At 42.8% G+C, this 20,702-nt stretch overlaps 2 long non-coding RNA genes across 2 annotated transcripts; one reads left to right on the plus strand and one right to left on the minus strand.

The window, feature by feature from the left end:
* Positions 1–461: 461 nt before the first annotated feature.
* On the minus strand, positions 462–19,593 carry LOC103693572 (uncharacterized). Its single transcript, XR_010056140.1, has 3 exons — positions 19,316–19,593; positions 10,129–16,943; positions 462–4,839 (listed from the first exon to the last, which is right to left on the minus strand). It is a non-coding gene; the product is annotated as an uncharacterized LOC103693572 (long non-coding RNA).
* LOC134481000 (uncharacterized) lies at positions 19,419–20,406 on the plus strand. Its single transcript, XR_010056141.1, has 2 exons — positions 19,419–19,720; positions 20,259–20,406. It is a non-coding gene; the product is annotated as an uncharacterized LOC134481000 (long non-coding RNA).
* Positions 20,407–20,702: the final 296 nt, after the last annotated feature.

The following is a 20,702-nucleotide window of genomic DNA, read 5'->3' on the forward strand; positions in this document are numbered from 1 at the left end:
TCTTATTAAGCCAAAGTAAATAGGACCTTAGTGAGAGAACAGCTCCATGCTGGTCCCCGGAGGCATGGCTGGAATGTATAGTTTATTGTCCTGTTGCCTGTCTGATTGCAGCTCTGATTGCAACAGGGGAATAGCAAGTCTACCTGGTCAACCAGGCCTTTCCTTGGCAACAGAACGACGGGCGTTTCCTTTGAAGGGACATTCCCGAGGTCCTAGTCAGTGGAAGAGAGGGTGTATCATTCCAGGTCAGCTCTCAAGATCTTACTTTGTTTCTTCTAGTTATAAAACAGATGCCATGGGCCAGTTCATCACCCATAGATACGTCCAGATGGTGCTTTCCCCATACTCGGGAAAATGACAGGAACCATAGAGACCTAGAAGAAATCAATACTGAACACATTTTCTAGACGGTTAGCCTGTAACCACTCACTCACTCGCCCCTGGACAGCAGCTCCTTCCTGATATGCAAGCTTCACAGCTCTGCCGGGTGGTTTTGTGAGACAAGGTCTCTCTGTGTGCAGCCCTAATTGTCCTGGAGCAATGTAGACCAGGCTAGAACTCCTGCCTCTGCCTCCCTAATGCTGGGATCAAAGGGATGTGTTACTATGCACAGCCCAAAGTTTTAGTTTTAAAATCAGTATAGTATCGACTGAGCCTGAATTCCCTCTGCATTCCAACTTACTAAGAAACTGAAACCCCACGAAATTAAGAAATTGCTCAAATCCATTGCTATTGGATGGTAGAGTTTGAATGTCTCCTCCAGCCTGACTCTAGTCATAGGATTTTACTTTAGTGACTGCATTAGTTACTTTTCAAAGTACCTGACTGAAGCAACTAAAAGAAAAAAAATATGGGTTTTTTTTTTCTGTTTGGTTTTATTTCGTTTTGGGCTCCTGGTTTTACGGGATTAAGTTCTTTCCAGTAGCAAGGCATGGTGGTGGGAACAGGAAGCAACTGGTCACATTGTATCTGTAGTCAAGAATCAAGCAGAGCTAAGTCCTAGTTTCACCTGGAGTTCTCCCTTTTCCCTTTTACTCAGTGAGAGCCCTAGTCCATGGGATTGTACTACCCACAGTTCAGGAATGTCTTCCTTCCCCAGTTAAACGTCTCAGGAACTCCCCTCCCCCGAGAGATATATCTATTCTAAATCCATTTAACTGTTTTTTTAAGATTTATTTGTTTATTTATTTAATGTATGTGAGTACAGTATCACAGTCTTCAGACACACCAGAAAATCCCATTACAGATGGTAGTGAGTCACCATGTGGTTGCTGGGAATTGAACTCAGGATCTCCAGAAGAGCAGCCAGTGCTCCCAACCTCTGAGCCATCTCTCCAGCCGCTAAATCCAATTAACTGATAATGGAGAATGGCCATCTCAGAAAGTTATAATGCAACCTCATCTATGGACAGAAGAAGATGTGATGTGGTAGGCGGGCAGCTGTTTCTCTGTATTCTTCTGCATTGAGAGCCTATTTAACAAGGAGACAACCCTAACCTCCGTGGGTTAGAATGATTTTTCTACATCCCTTCAGGATTCTGAGGATGAGGTCGCAAATAGGGAGAGTGTACATTTTCATCCTCCTGTCCTGCTTCTTCTGTTGTATAATTGTGTGTTCATTTTCATTCTCAAAAATTTTCTTGGTTGACTTTAAAACCATCACAAGACTCAGGCTGTTGTTGGATCAGAGACTAACATCAGAGAGTTGGTACACGAATATAAAAAGGATCTCACAAATTTACCCATTTTTACAGACAGAAAACTTCGACAATATAGCAGAATGTGTACTGAAGGTGATGGGACAGGGAAGGAAGACGGAGATTGCTGGGCAGACTTGGATAGGTACAGCATCCAGAGAGTGATGTTGACAACAAGGCACATGCCTGAGCAGCAAAGAGTGACTGGCATGGCCTTGATAACGGAAGCACATCTTTATCAGTGCTATTGTTTTCTCTTGTGTTCTGCCTGCATGTATGTCTACCCATGTGCATGCCTGATACTCTCAGAGGCCAGAAGAGGGTGTCAGAACCCCTGGAACTGGAGAAAAAGACAACAGTTGGGCTTCAATGTAGGTCCTGGAAATTGAACCTGTGTCCCTCTGGACCAGCAGACTGAAAATGGGATTTGGAAAACACATATCCACCATCATAAGCTTTGAGATCATTATAATTTTTGATATTAGCAAATGGGACTTTTAACCTTGAATAATATTCGTCTTTAATGATGAAAGAAGTTGGCAATTCAGATAGCTGGATAACTCGGTGAACTAGTATTTTGCAAGTGACCACAATATAATGTTACAAATAAATACAAATCAATAAAAGGATCTTTCCAAGTTCAAGATTAACCAATGGATCTCAACAGAAGGAAGAATCAATGTACTATCCATTTCACATTGTAATTAACCTTTCAAACGCTTAGTACATTTTGGTATTTCATCAATGGACTGTTTATTGAACATCTCAGCTTTAAATTTTTAAAAACATATAAGGTAGTTGTAGATATCACCCAAATCAAATCTCTTTAGAGTTCTCTGCAATTTTTGAAACTGCAAAAGAGTCTGAGACTAAAACATTTGGGTTAGAATACTTAAGAGGAAGGTATATGAAGGTTTCATGAAATCTGAACATGGATTTATCTTGTAATACTGTTCCTTCCTAGCTTGTCCCCCAAGAGGATTCAGAGGACATTCGTGTTACCTAGTCTATAAGAAAAACATGCCTAAGGGGTGTTTTTATGAAACACCTCTTCTTATGTGCCGTCTAACTGGTCCAAATAATTCCAGAGTAAGGCAGTGAGTTGAGCTAAGTGTTAATTCCTTATGAATTCAGTGTGAATGATTGGATCTTGGAGTGGAAGAATTCAAGAGGCAGAATTAATCACCAAAACCAAAGGGGATATAGTCTCAGTCACAGGCAATAGGACCAAGGCAGTAAGCGTAATGGTGGGAAAGAAAGAATCTACTATTGTCTGGTAGCTCACTTCGGTGGCTTTATTAGTCACCACTGCAGTGGCCCTAAAGCTTAAGAGATGGACAGTACAGTCTACTGGGGTCTCACCTTGTAAATTCAGAGGAGTTTCAGGTTTGTTCAACCAAACTGAGTGGAATCTGTACAATAGAGATATGTGGCCATTCAACCAATTTCCCACTCTTCAGTAGTTCATAGATTCGGGACCTTAAAGGAAGAGAAGCCTCAGCATCTTGAGGAAGTACCCAGAATGCAGTAAGCACTGTAGATTACTTATCATGTCTCTAACCTTCCTTCCTGACACATGCCCTATAACAAATAACAGTTAAACCACACACAATAAAAATATGCATTGTATGTTAGAGCTATCCATCTGCCTTGTTAACCAAAAAGTCACATAAAATTGACTATTAGTTTGAGTACTAAATTATTAATACCTAATGTGGTTTAATATAAAAGTATAGTTCCTTAGGTGATTAGAAATGTCTCAAAGTGAATCAAGAATCAAGAATTAGGAGGTGGCGAGGTCGTTCAATGGTTAATATCACTGGCTAGGGGTGGCCTCCCAGCACCCACATGGTGGCTCACAACCATCTCTAACTCTATTTCAAAGAAATTCTAAGATTTTTCTCTGACTTGCAGAGGTATACACACACACACACACACACACACACACACACACACACACACACACACACAGGCAAAACACTATTAATAGAAAACAAGAATAAAGTAAAAGATGGGAGGAGGGGTCTGCCTCCAAAGCTAGGCACTGAGATGAGCTAAAAGTTCATTCTTGTGTTTAGAGGCATAGATTAAGAGATATGTCTGTGATATGCCTCCTTCCTGTCAGGCCCTGGGCCAAGGTACAGAAGAAATAACCAGAGAGAGCTTTTGGTCCTCATGAAAATTCCTTTAAAAGACAGGAAGGAAAGCTGCCCTTGGGAGCCCTTCCATCCACAGTTTGTCCTCCGCCTCATCCAAATTGAACTGTGACCAAGAATCTCATCCAAGGCTCCTTTTCACTGCTCTGTTTTTCCTGGAGAAACCAGTTTTGTCTCAGCAGCGGCAGCAGCAACTCTGAATGTGTTGAGTGCTTGTGCTAATCAGCAATCTGGCACCCGTTTACTGATTCTTTGCTCTGATTATTTATTATTTATACAGTGTGGTAAGCGCAGATGGCATTTTGCAAAGCGTGGACCTGGGAGAACGAAACCTCGGCCTTGAGGCTTTGACTGTCTGATTTAGACATAAACAAAGCACTGAGTGAATGGTGAGCCGTCGCCACCTCCCTTTGACGATGCTGAGGAGCAAGGGAAAAATTGGAAGGCCAAGAAAAAGAAGTTTTACAGAGGGATTTGAAGGAGGGAAAAGGAACATGAGAATGTGGGCTATTCCAAGAAATACAGAGAAGAGGATTCCAACCCAGGGTGTTAAGAAGGAAATAGAGGGCACAGTGGGGGAGAGTCACAGGAAAAAGAAAAACAGAGATTTCATTTTATATATATTGCAGATGGCTCAGTGGTGAACAACACTGACTGCTCTTCCCCAAGGTCCTGAGTTCAATTCCCAGCATTCACATGGTGACTCACAGCTATCTGTACTGGGATTGGATTTCCTCTTTTAGTGCCTATATTTACTTCCTTTTTGTGCATATGTGTGCGCATGCATATGCCACAGCAGGAATCTGGCAGTCAGAGGACAACATCCAGTAATTGGTTCTCTTCTTCCACTTACATGGGTTCCAAGGATCAAATTCCTGCTGTCCAGCTTGCTGGCTTAGTAGTTGTCAGCAGATGTCCTTACCTGCTGAGCCATTTCATTGACCCAGGTTTTGTCTTTAGATTGGAGAGATGAAAGACAGGAATGTCTGGAAAATAATATTAAAGGTTATGAATGAAGGTGACAAGGTCAAAGACTAGTGTTGACTTCTGGATAAGAAAGAAAAGATTTGATTAAACTGAGAAGACTCAGAAACATTCTATGAGAAAAGTGGAAAGCTCAGGAGATGAGAGTTTATTAAGATTCATCTCTCTCTCTCTCTCTCTCTCTCTCTCTCTCTCTCTCTCTCTGTGTGTGTCTCTCTGTGTCTCTGTGTGTGTGTGTGTGTATGTGTGTACCAATTATGTACAACACATACATACAACCCTAAAAGTCCAGAAAAGGGTATTGGGTTCTCCAGAGATAGAACTGCCAGCATTTGTGAGCTGCCTAAGATGGGTTCTGGGAGATACCTAAGGTGGGTGCTGAACTCATGTCCTCTAGAAGAATAGCAAAGGCTGTTAACCATCAAACCATCTCTCCAACCCCACAGTGATGAGATTTTTAACATCAAGATCAAGGTCCTGGCCACTTCTATTGAGCTCTGCTCCTGACCTTGCCATTTTGGGTTAGAAATATTCTCTTACCAGTTTACTCAGAGACCCATACTTTCAATCTCTTACTCAAACAAATAAATTTCACAAGATGCTGAATAGAAACAGGGATTTAGATGTAGTGATCCAGTGGTTGACAATAACAGGGTAAGGTCAGGCATAGTGGCACACACCTGTAATCTCAGTGCACAGGAAATGGAGGCAGGAGAATCAGTTCAGGACCAGACTCGGTTATATAGAAAGTTTGATGTCAGCCTGGGCTACATTAGACTGTGCTTAAAGAAAAACCACCAATAACAACAACAAATGAAGGGGATAAAAAAATAGGTCATATAAGCATTGACCATTAAGAGGTAGACCAGTTGTCTTAGTGTGATACAGTATAGATTCTAGACAGAAATAAAGGTATTTCAGTAGATAATGAGACTTTATCAGTAAAGGAAAATGTCAGGAAGAGAAAATGGTGAGTAAGCCATTTTTAAGAGCAGAACTTCAGAGTACACAAAGCAAACGTGGACAGGAATAAAAGGAGAAATGGGTAAATCCATAATCAAAGTCAGAGATTTTAACTTTTCTCAGCACTGATGAAGCTTGCCAAAAAATTAGTAGAGACAGAAGTGGTTTGAAAAATATATTGAGCACATTGGCCAAATAAATATACTATTTACCCAGCCTCTTCAGAATACATGACCTTTTAGAGAATGGGTGATTCTCTAGCCCTAAATCATGTACATTTTGCCTTAATTAAATGATGTTATAAAGTGTTCCTCCTGTCTCAGGTTCTCATGTCAAGATCACATTATAGTTCACTTGCTTCTGTGACAAATTGTTCTGGTTTTAAGTACAGATTCTAGGTTTTCTTTACAAGGCTTGGGAAATGCTCCCTCTGTCAAACCTACAGATTTTCTTTGTGATTGAATTGTACTGAGGTTCTGTGCTGCTAATGTTAATGGTACTGCTGGAAATAGAGAACAGAGAAAATTCATCGCCTAATGACTTTCTCTACCCAACTACAAGACATTCTGTCCTTGAGACATGAAGACCTGGGTCTTGACTTCTTATCCAGTAGCTCCACTTTCCTGATCTGTCTCTGTGAGTCACTTTCCTTATCTGGACACTCCCAGGGTTACAGTGTTTGACTGAAACAATTGTTTGACTAAAAAATGTTTATCAAAACTATGAAGCACTATTGAGAAATTTTTAATTTAAGTGTTTTTTAATTTGCTAGTGTTTGCACTGTATTCCTAAGAAAAGGCGTTTGGGACCAGTACCCCGCTTCTGATTACAAATACAAGTCAGCCAAACATTTTGTGAGTTGAAACTATATAATAGAAAAATACAAGAATACAAGTTGGAAAGTTTATTGTGAAATAAAATCGGTAAGAATATTTGATTTCATGTGCCAGGGCAGATTATAAAAGGTATAACTGCCACAATTGAAAGTTTACCTAAGGAGGGAACACAGGGAAAGTTTGGGAATAAGCTTTGGAAATGTGGAATAGGGTGTTGGATGACATTGATCCTACAGAAAGTTGTGGCTAGCTGCCTAGGAATGTCCTACCATGCCAACAAACTTTGATCTAGAGATATAATTCCCTAAACCTGTTTCTCCATCTGAGAGCCTAAGGTAATAATAAAAACCACCCGCCACTGTCCAGGGGCTGAATTAATGTTTACAAATGCTCAGGGCAATTGGGAAGGTCAAGGGTTTATGGCTCCAGCACACTACTTAGAAAAGTCAAGGAACCATCAGAGAATTGGAATGTCTCTCTAGCCCTTTGTGAGATCTCTCTTTTGTCTTATAAAGGAAGAAAAGCAAGGCAGAAAATTGCTCTCCAGTCTTTAAGTCCTCTTTCACAGTCACTCTTCCAAAGGAGGAGGCTGGAATTCGATGTCTCAGGTCCCTCCCTCAGTTCACATCCTTCCCTAGAAACGTGACTGGGGAAGAAGAAAGGCTGGGGTTTGGGGAGTTGGTTGCAGGTCTGGCAAGCAGATGCGCTTCTATCTCTTGTTCTACCTTGGACTTCTTGCAAATCACAGACCCACTCTGCTTCCTCCCCAGCACAACCAGGAGGAAAATGCCGCTCTCTGGGAGGTCGAGTGAAAATTAATGAACTGTGCTTTCTTGGAGTTCTCCACTGGCACTCCAGAGTTTCTGCAGGGATTGGCTGGACACTTCTGGACCTTACATCTTTCTATCCCATGACCTTAACACTTTCCCAACGGAAATGAATACAAAAAAAGATCTCAAAAGTTTACAGATCACTAAGGTTTGGAGATTCTGGGAGCATTCTTGAAGCTTTGTATCACACACACACACACACACACACACACACACACACACACACACACACTTTCCACCTTCCTCTTTCAATCTGTGATACTTTTGCTCTGTGATTCTTTGGTTCTCACTTTGGCCTTTTCTGGTTCTCTACCTCATTTCCCTCAGGCATCCTGAACTTGTGAAAATGAAGTTCATTTAGCAGAGAGGTAATAAAGTAAGTCACCTTGCACCCTCTCCGGAAAGTTATAAAAAAAATCTTTAAATAAAGGCTCTGTCAGGCTCTATAGCACCCAGCACCACCACCACCCCCATCATGGTCACAAGCCCCGCCCCCATCTCCCCTGCTTCCTTCTCATTGGGTCACGAACAAGTTACACTGTTTTTCTCTAGCCTCCTATTCCCCTTTTTTGGGGGGGTTTTGTTCTCTTCTTCCTCGTTGCTACTGTCTCTTGCTCCATCTCAAAAACATGAGTTGCCCCCAGCCCCCACCCCCTACAAGCACCACTTCCACCCCCTCACCCCATCCCCACCTCCACCCCCATCCCCATCAGACTGAACCACCAAAAGATGTGCAGGTCGCCTGCTACAAAAGCACACATCAGTTCTGAAAGGGGATAAATATGATAGGGGCATGATTATAACAGTGCACACTTGTTAACCAGGAAAATCCAGCAGGAGGTGGGGGCTGGGAGAGAGGGAAACTTGAGAATAGAAGCTGACTGGGTAGGAGCCCCTAGGGGGAACGCAGAAGGGGGGCCCTCTAGCAGCCACCATCAATTATATGGGCTGGTTTTGTTTTGTTTTGTGAGGTCTGAACTGAGGCTCAGCTGATGGGGCAGGGGTGGCTAGTGGGTGAATAAGGGATTTTAACCAAACCAGTGACTCTGAATGGAAGCCTTGGGCTCAGTTGACCGGGCTTCAGCAGAGAGAGAGCTTGAAAAGAGGGCCTTCGGGCAGTGAGAAGGAAAGGGGGAGGAGGAACTGGGTGGAGGCTGGGGGAGAAGATTTTGAAGTGGGAGGGGTAGGGGAAGGAGGAGCGGAGTACAATGGTGGGGAAAGGAGGCCAGCTCTGAGCTCTCACAGCTCACAATGTGTCCCATGTGGTCTCTTTATCTCAGCCTTTCAGGGGTCAATACAGGGGGCTTTTTATTTTCAACTCTAACTATATAGCTACCCCACCTCCTCATCTCACACAGCTTAACCACACACACACTCACGCACGCACGCACGCACGCACGCAAACCTAGAAGTAAGTGTGAGATAGTTACCGACATTTTAAAAACATCTGAAAAGTTGTTCCTGTCGGACAGCACTGCTTGGTTTTTCATCGGTCCCATGCTTCAGGGGCACTCACTCCACACTATTTGACACTTCTCTCTGCCCCTCCCTTCCAGCCTGTCTCATCCCTTTCTCCAGAATACATCCTTCCATCTCCCACCTTCGTAGATGCCCCACAAAGTCAAGAGAAGCTGAAGGCCTTGTTTATTTGTGACAGAATCTCAATATGTAGGTAAGGCTATCCTCAAACTCACAATCCTCCTGCCTCAGCCTCTTGAATGAGGTATAGTATAGTATACATGTACATCACCATGTCCTTCTGTAAGAAGGTTCTTGAATCTTTGAAAAGTAAAAACATCATAATAGAATTATTTTCAATCAACAAGGTTAAAAATAAAAGATTAGAACCAACCCACGCTTAAACATTATGATATATATATATACATATATATATATTTTATATTTTATGGTTCTATGTATATGGGTGTTTTGCCTGTATGGAAGCATATGTACTACTACTTGCATGCCTGTGTCTGTAGAGGTCAGAAGAGGGCACCAGAACCCCTGTAACTAGAATTTGGATGGTTATGAGCCACCATGTGGATGCTACAAACTGAATCTGGTCCCCTGCAAGAGCAGCAAGTGGTCTTGACCACTGAGCATCTCTAGCCTACAAATAAATACGCTTGAAGGTGGGCTTCCCTAAAATAATTAATACTCAAAGGAACAAATCCCTTTTCCATGTGTTCGTGTGATTGAAGCAAGCCATAGGCTCTGAGCCTTCAGTCGAACAGATTTATAATTTACCTATTTTCCCAACAACATTATTACATGGATTCCCATTGGGTGCTTGCATCTAAAAGAGTGAAACATTCTTAAACAAGGGTAAAGGCTTTTAAAACTGTATGCAGATTTGGATTCGGTAGCTTGGAATGGGGCTGTGTGTGTGTGTGTGTATGAGAGAGAGAGAAAGAGAGAGAGAGAGAGAGAGAGAGAGAGAGAGAGAGAGAGAGAGAGAGACTGATTCAACTATTTAAGACTACAAATTTCCCTTCTGATGGATTAAAGTGATATTAGTCCAAAAAAAAAAAATCATTCTCTGGGGCAAATGGGTTGTGACCAGATCCATTCCTGATAGTGAAGCCATGGTTGAAAGTGAGATAAATCTCAACCTCTTGTTACCAAGAAATGAAAAACAAGGCGAGCGAAACTGAAATCATACCCTGCAGTTGCTTATTCCAGGCGCTCTCCCTATGAGCATCTCACTCTGTTGCATGAGGGAAATGAGGTTCCTCTGTCCCAAGCAACTTGGTCAAGTCACACACCAAAAAATGGCAGAGCCAGCCCTTCTCCCAGGGTTGAGTGGCCTGAGGTGGCATGGCATCTTGAGTATGAGGATGAAAGGGAGAGATCAGTCCAGAATGAGAGACCCCCCTGTCAGTCACAGAAGGCACTCCTCAGACTTCTTCCTGCATTCGCAGTCAATGAGCTGTGGGGCTGGCATCTCGTTGGGTGCCTTCTCCTTGAGGGCTGTAACTTTCATCTCTCACAGAGCATCTTGTCTCTGCCTCCTAGCCCAGCTTGCCACGCCCAGCACAGTGTTCCACCGCTGGCCCAGAAGGTAGATAGGTATCGCCTTCCTGTCTCATTCTGGGCAGGGTAATGAGCGTTAACTTTCAAGTCTTACAATGTGAGAGAATCAGTTCAACTTCTCTCTGTTCCACGTCTCCATGTCCAGGGTGCAGCCCGTGTGACCTTCCTTCGATAACTGAGGAAGATATAAGGATATAAAAGACATAAAGGCAGGGGCGAGGGGTGGTTCCTGATAGCTCCTTGGGGAGCTATGTCAGTCACGTCGTCAATGTTTAATGTCCCACCTCTGCTGCATGATGTGTATTCTCCCCTCAGAGTCAGAATTACTACCTCTGTCTCCTGACTTCAGTGAAGGTCTTCAAGGGCAGAGGCAGACCTTCCTGAATCGTTTCCACCCGCAACCAGCTGAAGCCCCGTGTGATGTGCTCAGTGACTGAGATCAGAATCTTTGGGGTTTGCAGTCTCAATTTTTCTTGATCGCCATTTCCTATCCTCCCCTCCTCTTGTGAGACTCTGGTTTCCGGATTTCCCCAGCTTCAGAGCTTAGACTCACTCACTGGACAGCCATGCTAGGCTACCTACATCTTCCTTGGCAACTGACAGATTTTTACCAGCCGCTCTGCGGAGCTGGTTTTCTACTCCCAGGGCATACCTTATGCTGTTGTATTTTAGGTCCGTGTTTGTGCTAATTTGGCAAACTCAAGCTTGTCTTAACTGCTGTTTACCAAGCTTTTGGCAATTTCCCAAGATTATGGTCAGTCTAAAAGCCCTCCATCCACCCACTTTTATTCCAGTTCCCACTTTCTTCTTCCCAAAGGAAAAGAAAACTCAGATTCCCAAGTTGATTACGACCTGCTCGCCACTTAAAATCTAGTTGTGTGGAACCCTCCTCTGCACAGGCTTGTCCACACTCTTGGCCTGAATGAGCTACTCCTTGACCTCGCCTTCCCCACTCTCTCTGCAGCCTTTAGTGCTGTGGTCACCGCCTGCCCCTCCCCCCACCTCCCCAGCCCTCACTCCAGTATTTCCCCATTTTTATTCTGTGTGATTCCATTTCCCTGGAACTGCTATTTCTCCATTTGGACATTTCTTGTCTGAATCTCAAGATCAGCCTCTGCATTAATTTTCCTTGGAAATGACTTTCATTGCCCGTAGCATCCGCTAGGGTCTTACATCAGGGCCCTGCTCACAACAGTCTAATGGGTTTTCCCACATTTCTGTCTTACTAGTCATTAAAGTACCTCAAATTGAATTTGTCTCTTTCCCCAAACACTCATTTTCTTTAACTGATTTTAAGCCTGCTCTGCACCCTGCCAGTATCACCCCACATCAGCCCTGAACTTTATGATTCCATCAGATCCAGTCTGTCCTCTCTCTTATACACAAACTATTGCAATTAATCAATTCAGATAATTTTCTTAAGGTGCACTGTTCTACTCAAAGCATTATCCACTATTTACCAAATGAAGCCTCAGTTAGCTCACGTAGTGTTCAAAGCCTTCCTTAACTGAACCCCAACTTCGTGGTCCCTCTATCCTATTTGCTTCAAACAAATAAATCGCTCTAGTGAACATGTTATTCACATAAATTCCCAAACACTTAAATGTTTTTTTTTATATCCGCACAATTAATTGTTCCTGTCCTTCTACCTGCCTGGCACAACCATTACCCTCTCAGCCTGAATTTCCTTCCAATTCTAATTCAAAATCTATTAGATGAAATGTCTTGGACTTTCTTAATCTAAAGTAATATTTCTCCATAAAGTCCCTTTAATGCCCAAAAACATCTAATAGTTTTTCAAATTATGCAGGTTATCAAAATTATCATTTTGTGTTAAAATATTTGGTTTTTTTGTTGTTTCTTTGTATTTTGAATCTGGACACCCTCCACCCCAATTGGCACCGAGCCAATGGTTCATAAATGTTGCCTGTGCCCTTGGGGGGTTTCATGGAGTTATAAATGTCACTTGCCTCCATAAATTGAATCTCACACCTGCATGTTCATGAGAGCACACGCCACAAACAGGTTTAACTCTGCGCAAGTGTAAATGAATAGTCTATTGTACTTCCCAAGCAAATACTGTGTATAGGTTCCTGTGGTGGCTTGAATGAAATTAGCCTCATAGGCTCATATGTTTGGACATTTGCTTCCCAGTTGATAGAACTGTTTGGGAAGGATTAAGAAGTGTGACCTTAGGGTTTGGGGATTTAGCTCAGTGGTAGAGCGCTTGCCTAGCAAGCACAAGGCCCTGGGTTCGGTCCCCAGCTCTGGAAAAAAGAAAAAAAGAAAAAAAAAAAGAAGTGTGACCTTGTTGGAGAAGGTGTGTCACTGGGGGCAGACTTTGAGGTTTCAAAAGACTCCTGCTATTTCCAGTGTGTTCTCGGCCTCCTCTTAGCAGTTTAAGATGTAAACTCTCGACTGTTCCTGCCACCATGCCTTTGTTCTGCCATCACTTTGGACTCTAATCCTCTGGTACCAAAAGCACAGTTAAACACTTTATTTTTTAAGTCTTGGTCATGGTGTTTTATCACAGCAATAGAGAAATAACTGATACAGTTCCCTACGTATCTTAGTCCAACTGTGTTGTTATAACACTGTATTACAAATGAGGTAATTGGTAATGAGCAGAAATGTATCAGCTCACAGTTCTGGAAGGCAAACAGTCCAATATCAAGGTGCTACCCCCTATTGAAGGCCTTCTTGTTAGGTCATAACGCAGCAGAAGTCAAAGAGAGGAGGCCAAACTCAATCCTCTCATAGCAGCCTTAATCCCACCAACAAAGTAAGAGCTCATATGGCCCAGTCACCTCTTCCACATTCTACCCCTTAATGCCATTACAATGTAAATGCCGCACAAAGGCTGCAAGGAACGAATGACTATTTAGTCCATACAACTAAGAAAGGGCATGTACCTACCTCACTAGTGACATCACACCTCACCTTCAAGAAAGTAGGAGCTGGGTAGACAGCAAGACTGTTCTCCAACCGACCTCATTCACCACTCAGTGCCATTGGTGTTTTTCATGTGAAAACAAATCCATTGGAGAGGAAAACTCATTTAATAATTTCTGCCTCGTCTATACATAAAATCCACTGGATAAACCACATTAGTACATCTAGGCTGTGTGTTATTATTTCATAGCTCTTCCTAGATTAGCTTATCTTAAAAAAATGCATGGACCGTAGATACAAATACATCTTCTTTTTTTGATCTGTAGAATTACAGATATGATAATGACTATTGCTTATTTAATTCGGGTTAAAGACAATTTATCATTACAAATCACTTTTTAATGTGTGACAGGATGGTAAAGTGATATCTTACGACTTGAGAGTCAGTGGACTGGCAACAAGGGTATCTCTGGAGAATGTCTTCCAAATGTGGAGCCTCAAGATCCTTCTCAGAATCGCCTTTTTAGTGAGCTGCCATGTCAGCTGTTGGCATATTAGAGTTTGAAGGACAGAGAACTACAGCAGATTTGCTTTTGAGGTAGCATTGGCTACTTACTTCAGATGGTATCATTAGTAAGAACTCAAATGTGTTGACAGTGTAAAGCCTCGACAGTTTTCTGTCAAACCCTTCTGAATAGGGTCTTCTCAGTAGTTCCCTGACTACAATACCCAGGAAATAAAAGCTTGCAGCCTAACTCTTGGGCTCTAAGGCCCAAGAACCTGGCCCTAATTTCTTCTACCACAATACCCTTTTCTTGGGCCTCCCTACTCTGCCTTCCACAGATGGCTGGATGAGACAGAATAGGACTGTCTCCCTCTGCCAGCCTTTGGTGAGTCCCTCACTAGGCCAGGTTCCAGGAAGGAAGGAGCTGAGACTATGAATAACCCAGGCACACATGGCTGCAGGCCGTGTCTTCTCCAGTGTGTCATCTCCTGCTATTTTTAGCCCATCCTTGCTTTCGTATCCATCTGGGTGAACAGACGACTTTAAGCATTGTGCTCATTGTGTTTTATTAGCATCTGGTATTTTCCTATCAGGTCTTTCCTAAACCTTTCTTTGTTTTGAATCATGAGGAAGGTCTGGTGGCTCGTATAAAAGAGCAATGGCAGCAGACTCAGAAGAAGAAAAGTCTTCTGGTCTAATGCAGGTTTTCCATAATTCTGAAAACACATTTCAATCTGTTTTTAAGCCGCATTATTGAACTCCTGCTTGCGGATGGTGGTATTCCTAGATGTGGTTTGTTTGTTGAACAAGACAATCATTTGTCTTAAAGAAGTCTCGCTATAATAAATGAGATTGGAATATATAGATGAGGAATACAGCTTTAGACAATACGTTGGGCTCTGGAGAGAACATGGGGCCATGGGAGGGACAACAGAGCAGGAATTGTGGCTCCTAGCACCATCAGCTCCCATTCACACAGGAAGAACTCTCCGTGTTGGTCGCATTTAAGCTCAAATATATTTGAGGAGAGGGAGGAATCTATTCAAATACCCAGGTCAGGTGTTCCAAGCTCATGGTGAGAGAGTGAATGCTAAAGTGACAGAAAATGTGTTAGGATAAATATTAGGCAAGTCAGGAAGGGAGGAAAAGATGATACAGGAGTCAAAGAAAAATCTCCTGAGTAACAATGTCCTCTGTGATTCCAAGGAGGGAAAGGAGATGTCACAAAAGAAGAGAAAAAAGAAGAGGGAGAAAAAGAAGTTAAAGGTCATGGGAGTGGTGGGGATGGTCAGGCAGAATTCGCTGCCTAAACTCCAGGAATTGAAGCCCAGTGCTCTGCCCATGATCTGTGGCCTGAACGTGCTTCTCCTTTAGAAGTCAGAGAGATGCCAAAGAAAATGATATCAAGTGAAACAGAGGCTGGGACAGCACTTAGGAACAAGTCACCTGAAGGGACCCGAGTTAGGAATCTGGTCAGAGCAAGATCTAAGTAGGAATGTAAAGCTCGCTCTAAGGGGTTGTATAACTACTTCAGAGCCTTCTGCCCCAAGAGCTTTCACAGTCTTCTGTGATATTCACACAAACACATTGACATATGAATATATGAGTGTATGTGTATATGGTGTGTGTTAGGATCATGGGGAGTGCCCAGGCAGAGGAAAAGAAAGAAGAGAAAGCCATTAAAAGCCTTGCTGAGAAAGGTATTTCTTGTGGACAAAAAAGAATCAGGCCCCTCGCTCCCTACTGAGCCCATTTCTCCTGCCTTTACCCGAGCTGTCAGGCATGAATCTCTGTAGCATTCCGTAACTAATTGACAGTAATGGGAGCCATTGGAAACCTAAGAATACATGGCATTACCCAGCATGCACTGCAAGGAAGGGGGGCTGCCTAGGGGCAGCTGTGAAGAAAATAAAGGCTGGCTGCTTTTAAAACTGAGTTTTTTTCCTTTCTTCTTTTTCTTCTTTTTTAAACTGAACGTAGGATGTAAAAGGAGGGAGGAACAGATTTAGGTGAGCTTCTACTTAAACCTAAAAATTAAAAACTGCAAATCCTATATCTTCTCCTGAGTGCGTGTCTTAGGATTCTAACCCACAGGGAAGAAACAGATGGAATTTCAATTACCCCCCAGGCCCCCGTGAAATCTAAATTGTACCCTCTGGATTTACAACATACTGTAATATATGCCTGCAGGCACTGGAGATTCCATCACAAATCAACCCTCTTTATTCCAGGGGTTCAGGAAAACGGCTACAAAAGAGCCCACTTTATAATCAGACGTGGCAAACTTTCTGCTACTTCATCCTCAGGGTAGATATCCAGTCCGCATCCTACAGCAGAGCTCACTCACTGGACAGTCTCAAGTTTCTCCATTTATTTTTTCCCCTCTTCTACTAATGATGATGTTTATGGAATGAAGCTGCTCTCATGCCAGACAGGAAATTGAGAAAGCCTACACTATTATAGCACTTTAACTGGGGACTCACTGCACACTGGTAGAGAATTATCTTCCAAAGGCTTTCCATACACTAAATACCCATACCTTCAGAGACTGGAGCCATGGAGACTAACGAGTCAATCCTACTTCGACCACGGCAGTCACGTGGAATTGTAAATGGTAGATCTATCTTAAGAATTTCAAGTTATTTTTCAAAACACTTATTTTTCACAATAACAGCACCATTCCTGGGGTACCCCTAAGCTCACGGTTATGGCTTTTAGTCCAATTGTTCATTATTGGCCCCCAACTGTCTGCATTCATTCCTTGTTTCAAAAATAATATCCACACAAATGTCAAACATCTCAGATACAAAAATAAATGAATAATTTGGGTTTTTTAAATACTAGAGGAATAATTTTATGCCCACTTTTTTTTCCTAAAAGACTTTTTCCTAACATTGCATTTCAGTTTTTCTGCAAAGATGAGGTTTTCTCATGCCGCATTTGGGACGTTACTCACCAGGCTGTAACCTACCTCACGTAGCATCTTCTTCGAGGTTTGCCTCTGGACTTTTAGGGGATAACTCTTGGAAATCAGATAAGCAAGACTCCTGAAGCAAAACAAGCAAAACAGAATCATAGAACTGAAACATGTCCTTCGGAAAGATTACTAATGAAAGTGATGGGGGGTTTCTGTCTGGCTCCAAGATTACCATGAGGAACTGGGAACAGCGTCTGTCCCTGAGCTAGCCTTTACTAGACTCATAGACGTGGTGAGCTGGCAGGGGTGTGAATATCCACTCCTGAGGCAGCCAAGTTCCTTGCCTGTTGTTCCTGGAGAATTGTGGACACAGGTGCTCGCTGGACTGTTCCTCTTCACCATGACAGAACACAGGACCTCTCTGGTCAGTTCTTCTTTTGTTCTGCCCAGTCCACAGACTACCAGGAGCCCCACCGTCCACTGTCCTCACCTTTATCCTCTACCCATCACTGCTCATCTGAACCACGAGGCCCAATACCTCTCTAGCGCATAGAGGCTGATACCTTGCAAGGAGTGGGGCCACCAGAGGACTAGGGAGACTCATTCTTTTGAGTAGGTATGGAGCTTCCAGTCAAAAGTTGGGAGATAATTTTTGATGAAATAAGTCTTCCTATTTCTACCGAGATTAGTCTATCCTTCTTTTTTTTGGGGGGGGGTTCTTTTTTTCGGAGCTGGGGACTGAACCCAGGGCCTTGCGCTTCCTAGGCAAGCGCTCTACCACTGGGCTAAATCCCCAACCCCTAGTCTATCCTTCTTAAGCTAGTTTTTAATCGGAAATGAATATGATGTTTTCAAGTTTTCTTGCTTTGTGCATATTCTTTGCTTTATATATATCAATATCAGGCCATCAAACACCATCTTGAACTAGTTATTAAGTTTATTTCTTCATCCGAGCAAAAACACTGATTTGTTATTAAACCCAGACCAATGTTCTCTCAGCTTGTGTCATTCCTACCTTAGACAGCGTTTACTCTGGAACAACAAACATGGCTCCTGACAAATGGCATACCAATCAAATGTTACAAGTCCCTGTTTATGATAGATGGACAATAAGGCGGTTTTCCCACAGTGCTATGTCCCAGGTATTACTCTCAATGTTTTCTGTACGTACATTTCCTAATCATCACAGCGATCTGCAGGATTATCTTCCTTGACCAACGAGAGACTATTAATGTTGTAATCAGCTCTGAGGACCCGCTTGTTCCTCACCCATCAGTGGTTACTGCTAGGTGACAGGTGACAGGTTTTCTGGTGGCCTGTTCATCTGCAGAATTGAAACTTACCTTCTGGAACACAGTCAGCCTTTTTCCAGACAGCCCTAAGGCTGCAGTGTTTGCAACCTCTTGTCTGAGACTTCCTGGTTTGGGTTGACAACTTTAATTCCAGTCATCTGTTTCCCTTCTTATTCTATTTATCTCAGATCCCAGCACCACCTGAACAAAAAGGTGGAAAGGAAAACTACTAGAGATCTTCTAAAGGCACCTGACAAATGTCTTAATTGGGGAAAATGGGACAAATGCACTGACTAATTCAATTGGAAAGTTTGGTTGTTGTTGTTATTGTTTTGTTTTGTTTTGTTTTGTTTTTTCCTATCTTTCCCCCAAGACTCGAAGCCATGATTGCTTTAATGCCTTTGTTGGGCCAAAGAAGCAGCTGCAGGCATTAACCTGACACATTTTCTCCTAGATCTTTCTCAGGAATCCATTTACTCTTCGGTTTTATTTTCCCTGAAAGTCTCTGTTGGCCTTTCCCACAGGTATCTATTCATTTCTTTGAATGTTCTTGGCATTCACATACACAGACAGGGCCTTGCTGCCAAGCTCTTGTTTATTATCTTGACTGGGATTTGTTCTCTGTCCATTTACCTTATGGGCATATTATCTTTGGAGCCAGGATCCAAGGAAAAGGGCTATTGTGTTCCTTTGCAGAATCTGCAGAACCTTGTTGGGGGTGGAACAAACTTTTTGAGCTGAGTTAGGAAGAATGTTGTACAGATGACAAGTCTGTGAGTAGAGCTCAGTGCTAGGGTGCTTTGCCTTGCATGTGTGAAATCCTGGGTTTGATCCCTAGCATTGCTAATAATCAATCGATCGATCAATCAATAACGTATTTCCTTTCAGCTGAGTACAAGAACAGAGAACTAAAATCGTAAGTGGCAACGCACAGCTAAGAATCCAGGACTTAAGAGGCCAAGACAGAAAGATTGCCAGCAGTTCAGAGATGGTGTGGGATACATGGTGAGTTCTGGACCAACCTCGGCTATGGAGTGAGGCTGAACACTGAATTTGTTGGGGGAACTGGGTCAGGAAAGAGGAAAAGTTATTCAGGACCAGGCAAGGCTCATAGAAAGACAATCTTAGGTGTGGCAGGAGTCCAGATAGCAACAGAGTTGAGAACCTGAAAATGAGAGCCCTTGTGGTAGAGGGACCATAAAAGACCTACTGGCATTTTGGAAGATCATAGTCTCAGCTCAGAGTTCCCTCCGCACCAAAGCAGAGAATGATTCCTGTAGCAACTCTAGGGAAAAGCCCAGGAGAAACATCTGCACTGCAAACAGCATGAAATATCCTGGGATGCCAAAGGGGAAGATGTTTCTAGAAAAGCACCCACATAGCTACATGATTTGCCAGGAATGTTTGAATGGGCCATTATGACAAAACCAATCCCAGAACCTCAGATGCGTGTTTCAACACTTCTTTAGCCATTCTCTACAGCCTGCCTCTTACTGTTAATGTAAGGTTTTGGTCTTTGTTCTCATTGGCTCTGACATCTTTAAGGAAGCCATTGCTTAAGGAAGATTGGATTCGTTGACAGCATCCACATGAAACTGTGCTAAGCTTTTGACAGGTATGGTTACAACGACACCATTCAGCCCAACAATGTTGCTGTTCATGTTGGATCTTTCCCTAGAAATTAGGAAATTACTTCCTATCTTCAAAAATCATTTCTACCCTCATGTTTAGAAGCATAAAAGAAAACACCATCATTTATGTAAGATCTTTCCAACAAGAAACTCAAAGGCCAATAATGCAGATACAGTTAGATCAGTTGGAAAGGAAAGGACAAGTAAGAAAAGGAGCAAAATGGAAGATCAATGCAGGGAGTTGGGATAGAAACTACCTAGAGTTCTTGCCTTCATGAAGCCCAGGGTTTGATTCCCAATGTTGAATAAAAATAAAATAAAATAAAATGTTGAAGATAAAATTCTGCCTCCAAAAGGGCGCAACATCAAAAGGGCTCTCAAAGTCCCAACTTGTTGGACTTTCACCACGGTGCTAAGGACTGAACCCAGGGTCTCACACAAGTTAACCAAGCACTGTGTCACCAATGAGCCAAGCCCCCTAGAGACTGTGGAATTTATACTTCTTGAACATGACATTTCCAGGTACATCTCGCAGACAGCTTTCACCTTCCAGAGGCATCCTCATGGTGTTCCAGCTCCAATCATCCCAACGGCACACCCAGAATGACTTCAACAACACTTGCTTATTTCTTATGGCTTCAGAGGTTGGAAAGATCAAGGTCAGGGTTGTTATCAAGTGTCTGTGTCTGAGCTGCTTCCGGATTGCGAATGGCTCTCTTCTGGTTATTCCTGCTGTGGCCAGGAGAGATGGTTAGTTTTCATGACACTAATTCATCATGGCAGACCAGCCTCATCGCCTAATCGCCCCCTCATAAAATCATACTGGAGGTTAAGACTCATCCTCTGAATTTGGGGGAAGGAACACCAACTGACCATCCATACAATCAGACATCTAGGAAGCACCCTTAGAGCCTACCATTATCATCTCGACACCCACGTTTCGAAACACTCAGCCTTAAGGAGCTA

Source organism: Rattus norvegicus, chromosome 11 (assembly GCF_036323735.1).
Source record: "Rattus norvegicus strain BN/NHsdMcwi chromosome 11, GRCr8, whole genome shotgun sequence".
Lineage (NCBI taxonomy): Eukaryota > Metazoa > Chordata > Mammalia > Rodentia > Muridae > Rattus > Rattus norvegicus.